The sequence below is a fragment of the Otolemur garnettii genome, unplaced genomic scaffold (genome assembly GCF_000181295.1).
Source record: "Otolemur garnettii isolate 467f Iridium unplaced genomic scaffold, OtoGar3 scaffold00167, whole genome shotgun sequence".
Classification (NCBI taxonomy): Eukaryota; Metazoa; Chordata; class Mammalia; order Primates; family Galagidae; genus Otolemur; species Otolemur garnettii.
In genome coordinates this window covers 2,756,736-2,772,295 of record NW_003852562.1, presented here as the reverse complement: position 1 = coordinate 2,772,295, position 15,560 = coordinate 2,756,736, and positions in this window count along the sequence as shown.

The window sequence follows — 15,560 nt, the reverse complement described above, 5'->3', positions numbered from 1 at the left end:
ACATGTGCATGAAAGGAGAGCGAGCACTCAGATTTCGCTTTGCTTATCTTATAGGTCACCAGTCTTATCAAATTAGATCCCATTCTTATGATTTTATCTTACCTTGGTTACTTCTTTAAATGTCATCATATAGGGGGTAAGTCTTCAAACATGGATTTTTAGTGGGGACACAATCCAGTCCATAATAGATGGCAATGTAACTTGTTTTCAAAAATCACAGAAACTAAATGTCCACAAAAAGGGCTTGTCTCATAGCAAATAAATTTTAGGGGAAGAATTATAATCTCTTGCTTCTAAATACCCATTTTACGTAAACTACTGTAGTCTATTTCCCCAAATCGCAAACATTATGCTTTTAGTGACCATTCATACAACTAGGTTTTTATCTGCATTTGTATGTTGAAGTGTTATATGAATGATAAACAAGAAGATTAAATCACAGAAAGGAGTTAAAGTCAGAACATGATCACCGCTCTTATGCTATTACCTGTTTCCATTTTGACCTTATACGCTAGCTCCATACTTTAAGTTACTTAACTTTTCTAGGACCTACCCTTGGCATAAAAAGATGTGGCTAATAACGCCTACACTGAAGATTTGATCTGAAGATTAAGTGGAAATACATATGTAAAAGCACTTTGGATAGTTTTTAGAATGAAACTTCCTAATAAAAGCAATGTTATCCTTTTTTGTACTAAGTTTTATAGTAAGAGCATTGAATTTTCCCTTGCTTAGAATCTCTAATGCTATAAACTATTAGACTTATATTTAACTTAATATAGTTTAAATGTGCATTTTGGTAAAGAGTCTGATGCAGCTTCTTAACTTCTAATTTTGATAAATAACATGCCACCCATACTGAAGTGAGCTGGAGACTTAAATAACTATTATATGGATGTCTGATACCACCTGGGGCTAGAATTCTAAAAATAAAATGATGCAAACGGAGGAGATAGTAGCAAATCCTTAAATTCTTTATAGTTTGACTAGTGAATTAATATCTATAACATTATCCCATAATGCTACAACATTATAGCTCAGATAACTTCTGATAACTTGAAGATCATCAGTAAGTCTGCGAGAGGAAAAGCCAACCTCCTCTTTCTTGGTCTATGTGAGGTGAGGGTTAACTTCCCCCACCCCAAACTTAAAGCTAATTAGAAAAAGAATTTTTTGTTTTTGAAACATTGTTCTCAGATTTAAACTTTTTTTAATAATCTTTACCAAGTTGTAAAGTTATGAGCTGGGGCAATGAGTGGGGATGGCGCATATGCATATAAAATGTATGTACCACATGCCAGAAACCACAGCAAGGGTTGGAGCGACATAGTGTGACCTACTTTGATAGGTACAGTTTCTGCCTACATGGGAGTTTATAGGGTGGTAGAGTAGAAAATTATTAAAAACTACACAAGTGGGTGAACAATTACAGATATGATCAGTGCAATAGAGGAAAACATTTAATTGAAGACACTGCCAATGCGAGTGACTCCTGCATATGTCAAGTACAACACAAAACATCTCTTTGCCTAAGTATTACTACCGGAATGCTCTTACATAGGCATCAGTGCTATAAGATGCAGTGAAGTGAAACTTAGGAGAAAATAGTGAGGTCCATTAGTTTTCCTCCAAAACTATTTCTGTACTTTTAATTATTGGAGCCCCTTAAGGCTTGGTCAGAGGCCACCTTTTTTTAAAAAGCAATTTATTTATTTCTGTATGCTCTCCCTAGGGATGCTCATATATCCTGATGGTTTTTCCTAGAGTCTTTAAATTAATTACCGTCAAATTTACATTCCTAGTCCAGATCTTTCATCTCATCTGAGCTGCTTCAGGTCAGGGCTTGACTCCATATTGCTATTGGATACCAGGTATTCAATCCCCATAAACCCAAATCCCATCCTCTTCCCATGCTGCTCCTCCCAGCAGCTCAGTTTTCTTGTACTGACCACTAGTGCAGTGAATGGTGCTGCCCTCATTTAAGTCTGTAAGTCAGGAACAGCCCCCTCTTCCTCCCACGGTAGATAATCCATTGGCAAAGTGTTATAAATGTTCCTTCCAAATGTCCATTTACTCTCAATGTAAATTGTGAAGGAAAAAAAAGAATTCTTTACAAAAATTCCTATAGCCCAAAATAAGCCCCACATGCAAAACAGTCTACAGCCCCATGGCATGCATCCACAGAGCACATTAAAAATTCTTATGTGGAAGAATAGCCTGCTTGTTTTCATAAGAAAGGCGGGGAAAGTGCCTGGAACCACACCCACTAATGATATCAATAATTTCCAGAAAGTTTGCCATATCATGGTGCCTGCTTGGCTGGACAGATAAAGCATGATGGGGGCCCCACCCCTGATGTCCACCCTGGGCCACAAGCACATAGCCCCTTCACACCCACTGGATTGTCATGGGTCTGATTTCAGTCCTCTCTCCTCCCTCCCCAGAGCCCAAACTCCAATGGTAACTTTGACTTTCCTTCCTGTCCCTGCTGTGTTGGCACACTCCAGAGCTGCAGGAAAAACAACGGGATCCTTTCCAAGAACAGCCTCAATCTTGCTCAAATGAAAGGCATGATGCCAGGGTGAGGAGATTTTGTTACTAATCAACCTTGATTTGCAGAAGATGACACAGTTGCAGGAGCTGTGCTCTAAGTATCCTTTTAATAGTGATGAAAGTCAAACATTACTCAGTGAGCTTTTAAGTAGACACTCTAACTGTGCCAAAGGCTATGCCTTTCACTGCTAGAGGCAGGAACTGAAAACAAATAATGTGCAGTGAACTCTGTCATTTTGAACCCAAGCACCTGTTTGTGTTTAAACTCTCAGTTTGAGCTGAGAGTTATTGTCCAGTAAGCTTGGGGCTATTGGAATGTAGCAAGGCCACGTCTATCCAGTTTGACTTCAAGGACATTTAAGTGAAAATTTGCTTAGATAGTCATGGCTGAGGAAAGAAGGGACTCTGGGAATCAAGACTAGTTTAACAAGTTGTAGAGCACAAAGCCCGTCTCACACAATCACCTGCACAGTGTCCTGACCATTCTCCCAGGCCCTCCTCTTCACGTAGCCTTCATGGTGCCTTTGGTCTGCAGTGGGTACCCCCTCTCTCCTTCCTGAGCATCCCCGGCACTTAATGTCTGCTCAGTAAGTATGCACATGGACTTTAGTAATGGTTGCCATTTAGTTGACATATGATAAGAGCCAATCATCCCTTTTAAATTTATTTTGTTTTGTTTTACAATTAAGTTTTAAATAATCTAGACACATAGAACATTAATTTTTTAAATTATGAAATGTTGAAATGGCATTTCATTTGCTTTTTCTTGCATCAAAAGAAATGGCAAAATCATGGGCTTTTGTGTCAGATGGATCAAGATGTGGACAAGTACTAGCTGTGTCATCCTCAACAGTTTGCTTAACCTCTTTCAGTTTTCCTCATTTATAAAACTGAATTATTATAATATTATGATACACAAGCTGAACACTTAATGCAATTATATATGCCAGTTGCCTAGCCTGGAGTATCTGAAATGGACCCTAAGTGGCAGTCAGAAGCAGAAGTGGTAGGAATAGTAGCAGCAGGGGTATTTTGTACAGCGTGTTGTCTCCTGAAAAAGATTCTCTTGAGAAAAAAAATCCCACCATATACTTCTATGGAGCCTCTCAGCATTCCTGGCGGGGGGGCGGGGGGGGCGCTGGTTAAAATGCACTGGCATGAATGGGTTGGGCGTCAATATATTTACTCAGCTAGGACAATGGGGCAGAGGCCAAGGTCACCAACGATTCACATAAGTGAGACACGTAACATAGGCAGAATATTTCATTAGAAATCGAAAGCACTTTTCACAAAGTGTTTTAGTTCCTTAAAGAGAAGGAGGAGAAAGGAGGGAAAGCAAAAGAGAGCAAAGGAAGATGAGGCGGACCATTATAACATGGGGAAAGAACACGTTCCAGGGAACAAGAGAGGTGAACTCATATTTTCTGAGCACTCTGCCTTAGTACTGGATATAAAACCTCTGCTCTAGCCCTAAATTTAAGGCCTCTTAGCTTCCGAGAGCCTAAACAATCTTGCCCACAGTCCCAAGCCAATAGATAGTAGAAGTACAAGTTGTGCTCAGGGCCAGCAGCCTTCACTGTGGGTTCACTCCCAGCTCCATGCTGTCCCCCTCCTGTGGAGCACTCAGGATTTTTCTCCCGGCCGGCTCCACCCTTTCCTCTTTTCCCCAATCCTTATACAGAGCATGATGCATAATTTGTCATTCAAACAAGGCCGTATTTGAGATTGGAAAAGGGAGATGTTAATAACTTCTCCAGGACAGCAAGCCAAACTGGCCTTGCCTTGGGCAAAACTGGACGTTTGGTCACAGCACCTCTAAAGAGTTGTCCACACTCTGAGCTCAGCTCACAGGCACTAGTCACTCATGTTGTTATGAAGCTATTCATGCTCTTCACTGTCTAAATGCTTTTGTCAAAATCACCAAAGACCTCCCTATCCCTAAAATTACAAAGACCTTCTTAGGCCTCATTTCACTTGCCTTATTACACTATTCTGATTTTTCTTTTCTGTGATACTGTCTATCTCCTTGGCTTCTGGGATACAACACCCTACCAGTTATCCTACAACACCATCTGTGTTTTCCTCAACATGTGATCTGTCCTGCCTCTAAGCACTGGAATCCCTTATGGCTTAGTCAGAGGCTTTCTTCTTCCTTTATAAAATTCTGTTTCTTTCAATATGCTCTCTCTAGGGATCCTATGTATCCTGATAGTTTCTCATGGTATCTTTGAATTAATTACCATCAAACTTACGTTCCTGGTCCAGATCTTTTACCAGTCTGTCAGTGCTTAACTCAATGTTCCTTCTTTGATTACCAGGTACTTCACTTTCCGTGAACCTCAAACTCATCTTCTCCCTAGGAACTCAATTTTCTCAGTGAATGGTGCTGCCCTCAACTCAATGTGTAGGTCAGGAATAGACGCCTGTTTCTCACCCACGTCAGAGGCTCCATCATTAAACAGTGTTATGTGTGCCTTCTAAGTGCCCATCCCGCTTTCTCGGCCGCCATCTTAGTCTAAGCCAACACCATTTCTGTTACAATTATTATAATGGCCTCTCAACTCTATCTCCACATCCACTCTTGCCTCGTTCTAATTGTCACCCTCCAACATGTGGACCTCCCTGGCTTTAGCTTAGCACTCGTTCTCCCCTTCTCCTCTGCCCTCCTAGCCTATAGTTTCTTTATTTCATTTCCCTTCTTGACTTAAGATGTTCTTCTCCTTCATACTGGATACTTATTCTCCCTCTAGATCTGATTGGATGTCCTTTCCTCAGAGAAGCTTTTTGGACTTCATGAACCAGGCTGAGTCTCCTTGTCAAACATTTTTCTGACTCCCTGTGATCATCTTTTGAGGTCTTTATTAAAATTGTTCTCTCAAATGGCCAACAGACATATGCTCATTATCCCTAATCAGAAAAATGTGAATAAGAATCACCCTGAGATATCACCTGACTCCAGTGAGAGTAGCCGACATCACAAAATCCTGAATCTGCAGATTCTGGTGTGGGTGTGGAGAGAAGAGAAGACTTTTGCACTGCTGGTGAGACTGCAAACTAATACAGCCTCTATGGAAAGAAGTATGGAGAATTCTCAAAAAATCTCTAAAAGTCAACCTTCTATTTGATCCTGCAATCCCATTACTAGGTATCTACCCAGAAGAAAAAAACCATTTTACCACAGGGATATTTACACCAGAATGTTTATGGCAGCTGAATTCACAATTTCCAAGATATAGAATCATCCCACGTGCCCATCAGCCCATGAATGGTTTAACAAACTGTGGTATGTGTATACTATTTATCAGTATCACAGAGGAGAACTATTCAGCCATAAGAAAATAAGAATAAGTTACTATTAAGCCATAAGAAAAGATGGAGAATTTATATCTTTTGTACTTACCTGGATGGAATTGAAACACATGCTTCTTAGTAAAGTATCTCATGAATAATAAAAAAAAAAGTATCCAATGTACTCAATACTAATAAGAAACCAATACATAAACAACTACAGGTCCACATGAAAGAAAAAATCACTGATCTAGGGAGGGGAGAACAGGCAGAGGGGAAGGAGAGAAGAGAAGGCAACTGGGATCTCACCTAATGTACACAATGTGAGGCTATTCAGCACGCCACCCCTGTGGTTCAACTACAACTTGAACTTTACCTTAGAACTGAAAACAATATAACCTACACCTGCAACTCCTCATATAAATCTGGAAAAAAATGTTGTTGTCTCAATCTTTTTGTGTAGCCCAATAGTACTGTGTTAAATACTGACATTTTTCCTAATTGAATGGTCTTGAGTAGGTTTCACAGCATCACTTAAACCCATCCTTAATATCCAATGGCCAGGATAACCCTGCCGTCTTCCTGAAAATGACTGTTCTTAAGTCTTTTAAGAAGTTCATGACCTTGACATTTCATTGGTTTGTTCCTTTTAACCTTGATGCCCAGATAATGACTTGCAATGAGGCAGTTTGATGAGTTCACACAGGGCCACAACAAGAGAAAGCTGCTGAGAAAAGCTCCCCAAATTTTAACCTTAAGCTCTTGATCCCGTCAAATGAAATAGAAGCAAATAGACGTGGGTTGCCAGTAAGACAGTGAACAAATCAGAAAAAGCATGGTCCACACTGAGAAAAGTCAAGAGAGTTGTGATCGGCAATGTCTTGTACAATAATGGGGCAGGAAGTGTACCAAGAAGTGACAGAGGCAGCCGTAGATTCCAGTCCTCACTGTCACACGCAGTTATGTGATCCCATGCCATTTGTATTGATACTGTTAAATGTAAAAAGTGGCAATATGCCTGTACAAGATATAACTTTATGGAAACAAAACAGATTTCATACACAGTTTGTGAAATTTTGTTTTAATACTACATAGTTACTCCTTATAGAATTATTGCTATTTAAATTAAGTATTAGTTTTCACAGCATAATTCATTTAATCATTTGCATTTTATGTCCCTGCTACTTTTAAAGAGTTTAAAATCTCATTTGTGGGCAATTAAAATGAACTTTTACATTTCTAAATCATACATTTAATTTAAATGTGGTGATATGCCATAAAATATTTTATTTGGATGTCAGGTTTATAGCCATTAAAAATTGGTATGGTGTATAAATTGAGCCTTACTTTGATGACAATGTTCTTTTACACCGAATTTATTTTTTCTGGGATTGCTAGCAATCTTAGAATGTCTCTGTGAAGGCTGAACTGATATTCTCTCTTAAAGAGTCCTCTGGCAGTGGGAATGGGTGTGAGGTAGATGGAAGAGCAGGGTTGAACCCTAGTTAGAGGAGACATAAAGATGGGTTCCAGGAGGGGGTGATCACAGATGAGTGTAAGAGTTTAAGTGAGGAGATTATTTCCTGAGTCGTCTCAACATGGAACCAAGTGTCCTGTGAAGGGGAAAGGACAAGTACTGAGTCTTTCAAGTTCAAACCTAACTAGAAAAGTAATCTATTAACGAAGGCAAAGAGACCTTGAAGAAATCTATGATTCATTTTGGAAATGTTGAGCTGGATATCAATGGTGAGATCATTTTTTCCCCTTTTCTTAGACTACACATTTAAAACCTAGAGCCAAAAGACATGGAATTATCTTGGTTCTTGCCCAAAGCAATAAAGAGATGATTTTCAGGAGATGCCCAAAGACAACTAACACACACAGTTAAATGAACAGATACCATTCAAATAGGCAGAAACAAAGGAGAGATGATCTCATTGTGATTAAAATAATGGTTCCAGTATATAAGTCATGTTAATAATTAATGGCACATATAACTTGTAACTATTTACTGAACAAGGTAGATTTCAAAGGGTAGAAAAACAGTTTTGTTTTTTATCAACACTCCCTTTAAATCTCCCTGTGTTGAATGGCTCCTTCACTACTGCTAGCGTTCTTCTAGTTCCTGGAAGTCCAGTGCAATAATGGCATAAGTACAAACCTCCTCTAGGGCAAAATCTCCCCCTTTTCAGCTCACATTGGGCCAGGCCACATTTTTTTTGCTTTTCTTTTACTACTTCTTCAGGGTCAGCAGAGGTGAGGGGTGTTGAGTTGATCAGACATACAGTCCCCTTTGGCTGGGACACACTGCCCCCAAATAGGGCACCTTGGCAACTTGAATATTTAAAATGAGGGGATTTGATAAAGCAATAGAAATGTAGCATAAAGACTACTCGGATTTCACTGTTTATTCAGCCTTCCTTATGAAGGCTCTCATGTCATGTAAAACTTATGTTTAATAAATTTGTCTTTTGTTAATCCTCATTTTATTACAGAAGCCTCAGCTGTGAGACTAAGATGAGACAGGAAGAAGTATTTTTTCCTTCCCTATGGCGAATATGGTTGTGGTCTGATGTTGGTGCTTTCTGAATGTGACAGATTCCAAATTCTAATTCTTCTTTTGTGGACTGCTTGGAGTTATCCAGAGACCCTCTGCCCCACACTGGGGCTCTTCCTCTGTCTTTTTGCTCTGGCTGGCCGCTGAAGCTCTTTCCTCTCAATCACCCGCTTCCTCTGCTGGGCCACCTCTTCCCTTTTAAAAGATCGTGAACAGAGACCCTTTTAAAGGACCCACAACTGGCTCTTTCCCATAGATTCACTCCTAGCCCTTGGGAAATCCAAGGTGTCCCCTTGTTCCACCAAACTGTGGAAGTTCAGACTGTTCCTTTAGGTATCTGTGGCTCCTCCCCCTCCCCCAGGCCAGAGAAGCCCTGCAGCTGTAAGTTTTCTGACCCACTTCAGATTCTTGTTTCTGCCTTTCCTCAAATTCTAGGGGATGAGTGCCTAGTCCTGTGGGTGGTTATGTTGAAACCACACTCCCACAGCTGAGTGTAGAAGGAAGCATGTCTGGCCCCTCCCCTGGGATTGCTGGTGGGCTCAGAACACAGAGCACACTGACAGCACTCCCTGATTCAAGTTCTCATGGCAGGGACACACAGCAGGAGTGGCTGATGGACTGAGGCTGACTACACCATTCTGTAATTGCTTAACATGTGTCCAGCAACTCATAGAGGGGCCCTTCGCACCTACAATTTTATTCTCTGTCTTTGGAGCCTCTGTTGATACTTCCAGACAGTAAAAATAGTTGGTCTGACATCCTTTTATACACAAATGGCCCAAGGCCATACCCCCATCATATACTTTGTGGTAGGAGAATTCCCACAGAATTCTTCTTTGGAGAAGTTATCCCCAAAATACTCTTGTTATTCAATCAACACTATTCCAGGTATGGCAGTAAAGACGCATTGCTGATGTAATTAAGTTACTAATCAGCTGATCATAAGCACACTCCATAGGCCTAGCAAATAATAAAGAGATTATGTTGGATTATCCAAATAGACCAGATGGACTCATACAAACACTTAAATACAGAAGTGGAAAGCGCCGTAGTCTCCCAGGAAGATGCAGGGGAAGAGGAAAGCAGGAGACACAAAGGAGAAATGGAGGCTGAGAGGCTGGAAGCACTGACTCCCCAACAGGGTAATAGGGACCTCAGTCCTGTCATCACGTTGAGTTCTACCCATAGTTTGAATGTACTTGGAAGCAGATCCTCTCAGAGCTTCTCAATAAAAACCCAATTTGCTGACATCTTGGTCCTGGCTTTGTGAAACTCTTAAAGCGGAGAAACCAGCCAAATCGACTTAATTTTCTAAACTGTAGGATAATAAATGTGTATTTTTTAAGCTGCTAAATTTCTGATAATTTGTTACCTCAGCATCAGGAATCTGATACACACTTTCACCCTGATGACCAAAAGCTTCTGGGGTCTCTGGCCCTGTCCTTCCCCCAGAGCTTATGAAAGCCCCAAAGTCCAGAGACAAGTGTTTGATCCCTTTTATAGTTTGTGTTTCAGGGGAGTGAAGAAGGCACTTCTGACATGCCTCGGATGCCACAGCTTTACACGGCAATGACAGTATTTTATCTATATTTCTCCTATTTAAAAGTGACTTGTGGCTGCCTCTTAAGTTCTTATGACAAAACAATAAAACAAAAATCAAATTATGTGCTCAAAACCTTCTCCTCTCTCGTTCACTTTGCTTGCTAAGGACTGTGTGTGCTGGGGCCTCCTTCATGCTCTCTATCTGATGAATCGCTGTATTCAGGGGCAGAAAAAAGATGGAAAGGACTTTCTTTATTGGATACTTGAGTAGGAGGCTCAAGATTTTAAAGAAGAAAACAGCCAGGGTTTGATGACACCATCTGTGGTTTGCAGACAATCTTCCCAGAATCAAATTTACCTGAGAAATGATGTCTTTCCTCAAGTGTTCTTTGCACAGCACTATGCGATCTGAGCCCCTTCAACCAAATCCTGGATGCATTGTAGGCAGGAATAACCATTTAATGCAAGAACCACAGTAGGTGGCCTTTTTTTGAGGTATCATACAAGACCTAGGTGTCTTACCAGTGCAATGCCTGTATCATGGACTTGGGAACAAATACAGACAGACCCCATTTGGGTTCATGAGCTCCATGAGCATCTGGTTCCCTCTAATGGGGACCAGTTCCCACACCCCCACAGGAGCAAGTTATTTTTGCTCCATCAGACATCCATGGATATGTGATGGTAAGCCAATTTGGCTGGAAGAGGACAGTCTTTTCAAAGCTTTCTTATTCTTTGCTTTGGGCTAATTAGTAACCTGAAGGTTGCCTTCCATCTCCAATTCAGTAAGACACCTGGAGATGCAGAAATAGATTACAAAGCAATTTAAAACTTGACAAGAAGCTAAAACTCATCTCTTACACACAAAATGTAGGCATTTCTAAAGCAAATATGCGAGAATAACCATGTTGCTAACTTCCTGTTAACAATGTAAAGTGATGCCCATTAAAACACTTAAAGGCACCAGGGACTGGGCAAATCTTCTTGGCACTGTGTTTGCACCTGAAAGACTATTTTCTATAGCTACACCAGAAGCATCGTGAACTTGGACTCTGTAGTTTCTGTAGCTTAATTAACAATTGCACAATGTAAGTGCAAAGGCAATAATTAAAAGAAAAAAAAATCTGAAAAATGGAAAGTATTGCCTAAGAATGCTAAAGAGAAAGAAGTCCAGAGGGTAAGGGTTGCAATAAAAGCCAGAAAGAGGGATAGAAAGAACAATGGTGACATTTCTTCTATTCGTCTTCCACGTACCAGTCAGTGGTTACAATTTAGCCACCCATGTTGTGAAGTCTGCACAAGGAGTCTTCACAGAGGCTTTATAGTGAATGAAGATGGAAACAATGAAGTAATCCTGCCTACTTGCCTTTATAATTTAAGATTGCTCCCCAAAGTATATTATTGAATGTTCTGAAAAACATCTTCTGACTCAAACGATGGGATTATTACCACATTTTCTGGAAAGCTCTTTGAACAATAACAGCCTTTACTATTAGGAATGTTTTATTGAAGTTCAGCCAGATTTTGTCATTGTTCATCAGAATCCAAGAGTTTGGCTATAGTTTTTCTGGCCACCCCCAAACAATTGCCTCCTTCAGTATATGTGTATAATACTTCAAGTTTGACCCATCACTTGCAACACAGATCCCAAAGAAATTGTTGGTGGAATGAGTATTTCTAAGCAAATGGCTGGATGAATAGAGGAGTTACTCTCCACTCTGTGCCTTTGATTCCTCAGTCTGCTTTCTGAAAGTCTTTGGCAGGGACAGGTTTGGGGTATGAAGAAGATGAAGAAAGACATCCGCATTCCTGTCTTCTGTCTTTGATCATAGAACCCGTAGGACACGTGATTTGGGGAAATGGGAATGTGTTAGTTTTCTAGGTCTGTTGTAACAAACTACCTCAAACCCAGTGACTTAAACAACATAACTGTGTCTCATCCAATTCGTGAGACTGGATGGCCAAGATCAAAGTGACCGCCGGGCTGCTTCCTTCTGAGGGCTGTGGGAATCTGCCCCAGGCCTCTTTCTGGGATGTGCTGACACACACAGGAAATTGTGTTGACAATCTTTCAGTATTCTCCGGCTTATAGGTGCATCATCCACACCTCTGCCTTCAGCTTCACATGGCTCCTGGTGGATTTATGTCTATCCAAGTTTCCCCTTCATCATAACCACACTAGATCACACTAGGTTACTCCCGCAGGCCCCATAGTGTGATATCATATTATTTTAACTCATTGCATCAGCAAAAGCCTTATTACCAAAAAAGATAACATTCTGAGGTACTGTGAGTTGGAACCTCATGATATGAATTTGGGGTTGGACACAGTTTCATTCATAACGGATGGGAATCATTCTTCATACCTACTTCTTACGCACACTCCTATGTCCAATCAGTCTATTTGACCTTCTAGTCATTTATAGAATCTACTCAATGTTTTTCCACCTGTGCTATTGATTCTCTACTCCAGGCTATCATGATATCTTGTCTTGATTACTTCAATGGCCTCCTAATTTGTCTTTCTGCTACTAATATTGCCAAGTTCCAGTCTGTTTTCCACACTATGCAAATGGGTATTTGCAAAGGCAAAGATGATCATGTCACCTCCCCTTGCATCTCTCAGTGGGCTGACAGTCCTACCAGCAGCTTCACCAGCCTCATTCCTCTCCTACCTGTTCATTCTCTGCACCCAGACAAATGGGATCTACTCTCAATTTCTCTGTTCAACTGAACTCCAAACCCCCTTCGTGCTCTTCCCCATACTGCTCCCCTCCCGGAAGGCTCATTCTTCTTCCTAACTTGGACAACCCCTTCTTATCTTCTGGCTTTGGCTTAGATGTCATTTCCTCAGGGAAGCCTTTTCTGCTCCCTGTAACAGGTCAAGTTGCCATTATTTAACTTAATGACAAAAGGCAGCCACCCTTCTAGTACTTACCAAAAATGTAACCAATTGATTTCCTATTGAGTATTTCTTTAGTCAATATTATAGTTTGGATATTTGATCCTCCAAATTTCCAGGTTGAAATTTGATCCCTAGCATTGGAGGTGGGGCCTAACTGGAGGTGTTTGGGTCATGGGGCAGTTCCCTCATGAATGGCTTGGTGCATTCTGTAGCAGGCTTGGTCCTCTGGGTGTGCTGAGAGCTGGTTGTTAAGAGGAGCCTGGCACCTCCCTCCCTTCTCTCTGGCTTCCCTTCTAGTCATGTGATCACTGCCCACTCTGCCTCCCTTTCACCTTCCACCTTGAGGGAAAGCTTTGGACTTGATTTTTTAATATGGCCTGACATAATTTCTGCGTTAATTAATTAATCTGTGCATTTATTCAACATACATTTATCGATAGTCTGCTACGCACAAGCTCTGTCCCAGGAACTGAAGATAGAACAGTGATGAAGAAGGATAGCCCTGCTCTTCCTGCAGCTCAGGTTCTAGTGAGAAAGAGACAAGCAACCCATGGGCATAGGATAGAATTTCAGGTGAGGATAAGCCCTGAGAAGTAGGTAATGACACAGGGAAAAGGACAAAGAGGGGAGACAGGTGTTATCTTAGCAGCTCTCAGAAAGGAGCCCTGAGGAGGTGATGTGGGTTAAGTCCTAAATTCAACCAAGGAACGTATAGAGGGAAGAATAAATAGAGTAAGAAAACACCAGGTGTGGGAATGCTTGAAGGCAGCCAGGACCCAGAGCGCTCAGAAGGAGACAGAGGCGTGGCCGAGGCCAGGACCGAGGCTGAGGAGGTCCACGTCATTCTGGGCTGTGCCCGCCAGTAAAGCTGGATGTTATTTTAAGCGTGATAAGAGGCCCTTGGAAGTACTGAGAAGGGCTTGGTGCATTTTTTAGGCTACTCCGTTGCCCTGCAGCAAAGAAACTGTTAGGGAATAGAAGCAGAGGCAAGTCTCAGCTGGGTAGATGGGCAGACGCGTCAGACAGCAAGCATGTACCTCCTGGCTTATCTTTCGGCGTGCCAAGAAATCAGAAATCCCAGGGCTGATCCTGGTCTGTGAACTCTGCTCTCTGGTACTCGCCCGGCCACCCCAGCTTCCCTGCAAACATCTCTGGTGCCCCATGCATGAGCTCAACCCTGGGTTGCTGGAAAGAGCCCCTCCTGCCTCCAGCCCTTCTGAGGGGCTCTTGCTGCAGCTCGCTCTGCACAGCCGGTCCGTCTCCTTGCAGGACCCACAGCCAGGGTACAGCCAAGTCCCCACCCACAGCAAACTCGGCTTCTGGATCATCTCATCAGAGTGCGTGCTGGGCCACACCGCCTTGTCTCAGGCCTGCGTGGCTCAGCTTGACTCGGAAGAAGCAAGCTCGGGAGGCTCAGAGCCGGTGGGAGGAGGTGGCAGAAAGAAAAAGACGGAGACCTTATTCTATTTACTTATTTGCAAACTTAGTGTCCAGCAGAGGCTCCAGAAATGGTTTTTGAGTGGAAAAAAATAAGAAATGCTGAACCTACTTAGTGTCCAAGGCAGCCGTATAGAAAATTCCAGTTTCCTGTTAAATAGCAGGTGCTTAACGCGGAGCAAGACTCGGAGGGCAGCGTTGCTCCCCGCTCCATCAACGCCAGGCTCCTATGTTTGGCTGACTATGGATTTGATCTTTCAGAATCAACAGAGTTCAGCTCCCACTACAGTCTTGGTAACAAACTAACCCAAAACCAAAACTCTTTTCAAGAACGAAAGTGACATTGTGGTGGCCGAGTGGGGCCAGCTCGGTGGGAGCGCTCATGCAGCCGCCCTCCTCCCCTCCCCTGTGGGCAGAAGCTTCAGTCCCGCAGTTATTGCTGACAGTCCTCCCACAGCCATCCCTGGCTGGTTGCTGGAGGAACATCCGTGCCCTCCCTACCCATCTGGGTGCGGCATACCCGGTGGCCTCCCCTTCCCTGCCTGTGCACTCAGAGTGCCTGGAGCACCCTTCAGGAAGACCAGATCTCGGCCAAGGCCCTGAGTTTTGCTGAGTCTCAGCTTCCTCATCTGTGCAGGGGAGGAAATGCAGTATTTTCCACTCACCTGTCACTGAGTTCATGGCTGAGGCCCCTATAACACAGTACAGATTATCAAGAGAAAAACACAACACCTTTTGTTAATATCAGCTTTACATGATATAGTAGCCTTCAGAAGGGAAGGCTCAAAGACCCAGAGAAACTGTGTTTTTATGGACAATCATGCCGCAGTATGATGGGCAGCAAGAGAACAGGGTTTAGTGGTATCAGGGCTGGGTGGGGGTGGGGGCTTCGCAAGGCCTGTTTGCTGAGACTCATCTTGGCCTCACCATGTGGCATTCCATTCTTCCAGGTACAGGGCAGGACAGCAGCCCTCAACATTTTCAGAACCGGAGACCCGTTTCATGGAAGACAATTTTTCCATGTCTAGGCAGAGGGGGTTGGCTTTGATATTATCCTGCAAGAAATTGATTTATCTGCAAATAATCTGTATTTGCAGCTGCTCCCGGGTGCTTGCCTCATGGCCTCAGCTCCACCTCAGCTCACCAGGAGTGTGCACCACGGAATCCTCACACGTGCAGTTTAAAGAATGTAGTGTCACAGCTGACCTGACGGGAGGCCGCCTTCAGGAGGGGATAGGTGCACCCATAAGAATGTAGTGTCACAGCTGACCTGACGGG